The sequence below is a fragment of the Neopsephotus bourkii genome, unplaced genomic scaffold, assembly GCF_033783945.1.
Source record: "Neopsephotus bourkii isolate Nb327-2 ecotype Australia unplaced genomic scaffold, CSIRO-AGI_Nbou_v1 NB_1183, whole genome shotgun sequence".
In the NCBI taxonomy this organism is placed as follows: Eukaryota; Metazoa; Chordata; class Aves; order Psittaciformes; family Psittacidae; genus Neopsephotus; species Neopsephotus bourkii.
In genome coordinates this window covers 1,449,080-1,455,079 of record NW_026901668.1, presented here as the reverse complement: position 1 = coordinate 1,455,079, position 6,000 = coordinate 1,449,080, and positions in this window count along the sequence as shown.

Sequence of the window (6,000 nt, the reverse complement as noted above, 5' to 3'; positions counted from 1 at the left end):
GGAGATAAAGTAAAATGTTGGCAAAAATGTTGGAGCAAAAACACCGAAGTGAGAAATCTAGCTTGCCCAGAGAAAGCCTAAAAGCATTGAAAGGCAGCTTGTAATGGTGTTATCCAGAACCTATGGCAGTTAATGGGATTGGGAAGGTGTTAGGTTAATACTTTTAATTTTTTCCTTAATTTCCTGGGAATTTGGTCAGCTAAATGTAGGCCTCAGTTCACTTCCTGATTGGAATTAAATTCACCTCTGGAGGTCTTTTCTTATTTTCTTTCTCTGCTTCAGCTCCTTTTCTTTACTTGTTCCTTTTTGTATCCTATTTTCATAAATTACCAGTTTGCTCTCTACAACTTTGTTTTCTGTTTCTGTGACATCTCTCTCCTCCACTTAAATATTTTTTTTGCCTCCACTGCACTTCTGCTTTAGCTAATACCTTCCTTCCTCTGCTTATTTCTTTTTCCATCCTCTGCTGCCCTCTCTGATGACTTTATCTCTTTTGCTCCACTCCTTATTTGCTGTTCTTTCCTTTGCTCCTGATTTTTTGATCCATTGCTATACAACTTTGCCTGCTTTATGGCCCTTTTTCTTTCTTAGTTTCCTTTCTTTGTTACATCTGGTAGTATTAAGACAACCTATATCTTAATGGGTTTTCATACCACTGGGATCAAGGTAAAATATTCAGACCAATGAAATTATATGTGAGTTGGAATTAAAGGCAGACTTCTGCATTTTTCCTCTTTTTCCTCTCCAAGGATAAGATAGAGGATCAAAAACCTCTTGTATGTCAAAACTGTTTTTCTATTTGTCAAAATTAGTTTTAGCAGTTGATAATTCCTGACCAAATGTGCTTCCAATAAATTTGTGATTGATCTCAAGCTACATCAGGTTGTTGGGGTTTTTCTATGTGTTACATTAGCATCCTAAAATCTAAGTGAAATTTGAGAGCACCATTAACTGTGATGCCTGTAAAACACATCCCTGAAACAGAGACAAGAATCACAGTAAGACGTATCCCCTTAGATACAAGATCAAGTATATAAGATAGATCTGAAGACACGTTTTTAGAGACTTTTAGAGCCAAATGTTTATTAAAAGTCTTCCCCTGGTGAGGTGAGCCATCAGGAAGTCCAGAGATGGAAATGGATTTACAACAAATCTTGCAGGAGCCCTGACCATGTCAGAGACAAGGAAGACTGAGAGTTTTAGTCACCAGCTCCAGTGGCTTTTTGTCTGTTCAGCTGTGGAAGGTCTTCGTGGTGAGGCTGCCCCATTACATTATACAAAACTGTTGTTTTGGTTTTTGTTTTTCTGCTGTGGTGCTGTGCCTTTACTGAGGAAAACATGTCTTTATTATGTCAAGGATTAGGACTGTTTTGTGTTGCTGAAGTGCTTTCTGCCTCGAAATGAATATAAAAATCTGTAGTTTGGTCAGAAAGCTCATTTTTCCCCTCCATAATAGATTTGAGTGGAGAATGTAGCTTTAGGGGTAACCCCTTCAGAGACTTAATATCCTTAAGATAGAAACTTTTAGAAAGTCTTGATTTCTTTCAGTCTAGCAGTGGAATATCCCTATTACCACAATCTTACGTAGTGCATTCCTTCCATACCTTTTGAAGAATTTTACAAGCAAAGTCAGTATCCTTGTTCACATTTTACTGCCAGACTCAACCTTATACAATAAATGTTTAAATCTTGTAAAACATTTTTCTGCTTTTCCCCGAAGCAGTGGTGTGAAATCCTGGCCTACCTGAAGTTGGTGGCAGAAAGCCCCATTAACCTCCAGTGGAGCTAGAATTCCACCCTCAGTGCCTGTCATCTATTTCACTTTCTCAGTTCTTAATACTCTGGAAAATTGAATTCACTGAAGCAACATCCCCTTCAGGCCAGGCTCCAGGGAATTCTAGCTGCAATTCAGCCTTTAGAGATGCAGATGGATCATAAGCTTTTGCTTTTGACAAATGGAGGAACAAGGGGGACCTGGAAAACCCAGTATTCTTCCTGCAAACTTTCTAAAATATATTATTCAGAAAAAAACTCAAAGCAAACCAAAGAATGTTTCTGTAAGGGATCCTTGTTTTGAGCGTGCCAGTTCTCTTTCAACAAGCTGTGTCTCACTGAAAGAGGATATCTCTTGACTCATCCAAATGTTTCAGTGGTTCAACAAAAGGGTTCAACAATATGGGACAGATAAAGATTAGTAACTGAACTTCAGCGGTTCTTTTGAGCTTATAGTTTCAGATGTGAGGTAAAGAGCAACTAAAAGAAATCAAAAATGCTTGAACTACAAAAACGCAATAGAGAGTTTTCTTCATTCTCTGGTATCTCTGTAGGTTGTCAGTAGCAGGATGGCTTAAGTTTCTCTCTCGTAAATTAAAAGGGGCACCATCCATAACTCCATGTTTCCTACTTTGGTATAAATGTCTACATAAATGTGTATCCAGTGGTTGCCTGTCGTCTACTCTGACTGGAAAAGGCAAAGTGGTGCTTTCTGCAATGCAAGCACAGGCTTTATGATTAACCACATGCATCTTAACTTTTTACATGATCTTCTAGATGCTGAGGTTGAGTCAACTTGGATAGTCAGATGCTCAGAATTTCTTAGCTCTTTCCTGTTGTAAATTCAAGTCTCATGGCCCTTCCATGATTTTCTCTGCTTAAAGCTGTGTTTGGGTACAAAAGCAGTGACCATAATTGCTCTTAAAACAATTTGGAACTCAGGAGGCATGGGTTTATTTTGCAGTCCTAATTGTTTCTTCTGTGTTAATAGTCCCCTGGGTGCTGCTCTTATGTGCAGAAATTTGGGATCAACATCAACATATGGCTCCAGGGCCCACAGACTTATCTTATGGCCATCCTAAATACCATAAAGTAGTTACTAAATTTCAAACTTCACTCTTACTATTTTCTCAGTTGCCTTAATCTATCTAATCTATCTTAATCAAATCTTGCTAATATGTTTTGTTATGTTTTATAATTGCCCAGAGACTTGTTTCTGATGGGCTTATTTTCATAAGAATTACCCACCAGTTTAAAGCAGAATCACAGCCTAACCCAGAGAAATCCAATCCGAGCATAGAAGTTGGCTGGCTGTGTAACAGTGCAGCAAAACCAATTCAGGTTTCCTTATCCAGGCTTACATCTGCTTCCTTCTTCCCAATTTCCTTTAACAGTGTGCTTAAACCAAAGTCACACAGGTGTATTCTCAGAATTGTCAGAACCTGGGTGGATAACTGAGTTTCCATGCCTGTTCAAGCCACTCAACTAATAACAAGAAAGGTGGGTTCTTTTGGTTTTTAGGACTGAAGATTTAACTGTTTGATTATAGCTTGTAGGTTTGTGATCACTTAATCCTGACCCCTCTCTGTTTACTAAAATGCATGTGTATTGCCTACTGCTTTGATTAGAACTCACTAAAAAGTCTTTGTTTTACTGTAGTCCTTTTTATTTGGCCTCACAGCAAGTTCTGTGTAGCAGTTTCCTGAACCCTGTATGGAGGGTCCCTCTCCCACCCAATAATACTTTGCATGTAAGTGCCAGTTACATTAAAAGCAGAAAGAAATATATTAATCAAAAAAGTGAATTTGGTTAAAGTACTGTTCACACTTGGCTCCATCATGTCCACCAACTTTGAACACTGCAAGGACAGCAAGACTTTTTCATATTCAGTTTAGTTTGAGTTTAGTTTAAAATTGTAAGGGTATCACTTCTCATTGTAAGGGTTCAAAGGATTAATAGGGATTTTCATTGCATTGAGCACAGTACTTATAATAGTCTTGATTTAAACTTTAAAGGACAGGTGAAAAGAGAGCAAGGGAGCTGAATACTTGCCTTATATGTTGGAGAAATTGTTCATTCATGTGAAATGCTGACCTCTGTCATCCTGCCAAGCTGACTGGGCCCTAGGGTGAGCGGCTGCTTGAGTGCTCGTTGCAAAAGTTAAAGCTGCCTGGGGAGTACTTTAAAAGGACAATGTCAAGGCTGGTATACCCAAAATCTGACCTATCATTTTTTTTCCTCCCTCTTACATCTATTTGAAAAGTTCATGTCATTTGTTTTTATGTTTTTGTTTTTTTTTTAATCTTTTAATCTAAACCAAAACGCTTCAATTGCTATTGAAGGCCAGTGATTAGGAGGAGAACTTGTGAGAGGTTTGGTGTAGCAATAAAAATAACATGAAGAAGGAAAAATCCTGAAATAAAACACAAGTATCTGGATTACCTTTGAATTAGATGATAGTTAGTAACAGAGAATTCAGGTTGAAATGGTAAAAAGATCAATGAAAAGGAGCAAGGATAATCTTTAGTAATGAAAATACGAATGCAGATCCAAATTGAAGTTCACAGTAAGTTAATTCAAAACCTCCATTTATTTTTATTCTAATAGTTTTTATTCTAGTTGTATGTGCTAATTCTTTCTCAGTAATCAGTTTGTTATCTATAATTTGTCATAACTGAAATATACCCATCCCTCTTACTTTCTTTGCCTGATGGCTTAAATAAAAAACACATTATATCAGTATCATTTTTTTCTATATGGTGTAGTATCCCAAGACTCCCATCACTGTTATAACCTTGCTATGCTACTTGCTATAGAAGTCTCACACAAGCACTTACTCAAATAATTCCTAGCCTAATTGGAAAATAGATGGAACAACTACATGTGCAAGTCATAAAATGAAAAAACCAAGGAAATGGTAAAATCAAAATAAGGAAAATACTTTTTTACATAATTGTGATGTTTACAAGAAGATGCAGGGGCATGTGGGGGAAAAAAAAAAAAAATCCCCAAACCTGGACTCTGAGGATTGCAGTTCACCTGTCGTTTACCTTACAAAATTACAGAGAACTCAGATAAAATGATCTTGCTATATACTTGCATGATCACAAGGGGGCGACGAGATTAGGTTTACAAATTCGCTTTCAAGTTAAACTTTTCAAGTTTTCATGAGCTTATCCTGTTTTTAAAAAAGTTCCTGTGAACTGTGACAATCACTTCTAGTTTCCTTCTCAGTTCTGAAAAAACCCACACAGCTACCAAGGAAACCCTGGAATGTCACAGTCTCTTTCCTAGCTCCAAAATAGCACCCTTCCCTCTCTTTATGTTGGACAGGCTCCATCCCTTCCCACCTGAATTGTCACAGACCATGCTGTGCCTTGGGAATATCACTTTTGCAAAACCTCTGGAGGATATGTCATATTCTAGTACTTGCTAACAAAGATGATGACTGAAAAAAAACCAACCAAACACCCACACCACCTTTTTGCAAGACAAACCTCTACAATAATAATTTCTACTTTCTCTTTGTAGCTAAGATTTTACATGATTTCTAAAGCAGGCTAAATACCCAGGCAGCAGTAAAGAAGCCGTCTTGGTTAAAAGATACTCTGCCTCCTGCCAACAAGGCTATTTAGTGTTTATCTCTATTACAGCCATCTGTAGCTAATTGTATAGTTATGGTAATAGTGCCCTCCAGAGGAATTTTGAAGGAATTATAATACTCGGAGCTCATAAAAAAGATGTTTTAAAAATAAGCGCAATAAAAAAATGGAATATTATTAAAATGATAAAATACTTGAACCTCAGGGGGAAAAATCTCAATATCAAAGCTCTTTCTATTTTGCATGTACATTTACATCTAAGAAAACCATATCCTAGTTACAATAGGCTTCTTCATAGCCTGATAGCAAACATAAGTTTGCATAACTTCATTTGAATCAAGGATATAAAAGTAGATCAACCAAGCGAAGAATAAGATAATTATTTCTAGTCTGCAGCAGACGTGAACAATGTATTGGGTGGGTTCCAGATTTGCTATAGGATGTCTGGAATTTTCTGGACCTGCTGCTATAATGTAGGCATGACATGGTTAATTAAGGAAGTCAGAAGTAAGTGCAGATGTTCAAAGAGTTCTGTGGATAAGGTTTATTTTAATACAAGCAATGTTTATATTCTCAAATTCCAATATAGAGGCTTTTTTCATGTCCATTGATTGTAACATGCTGT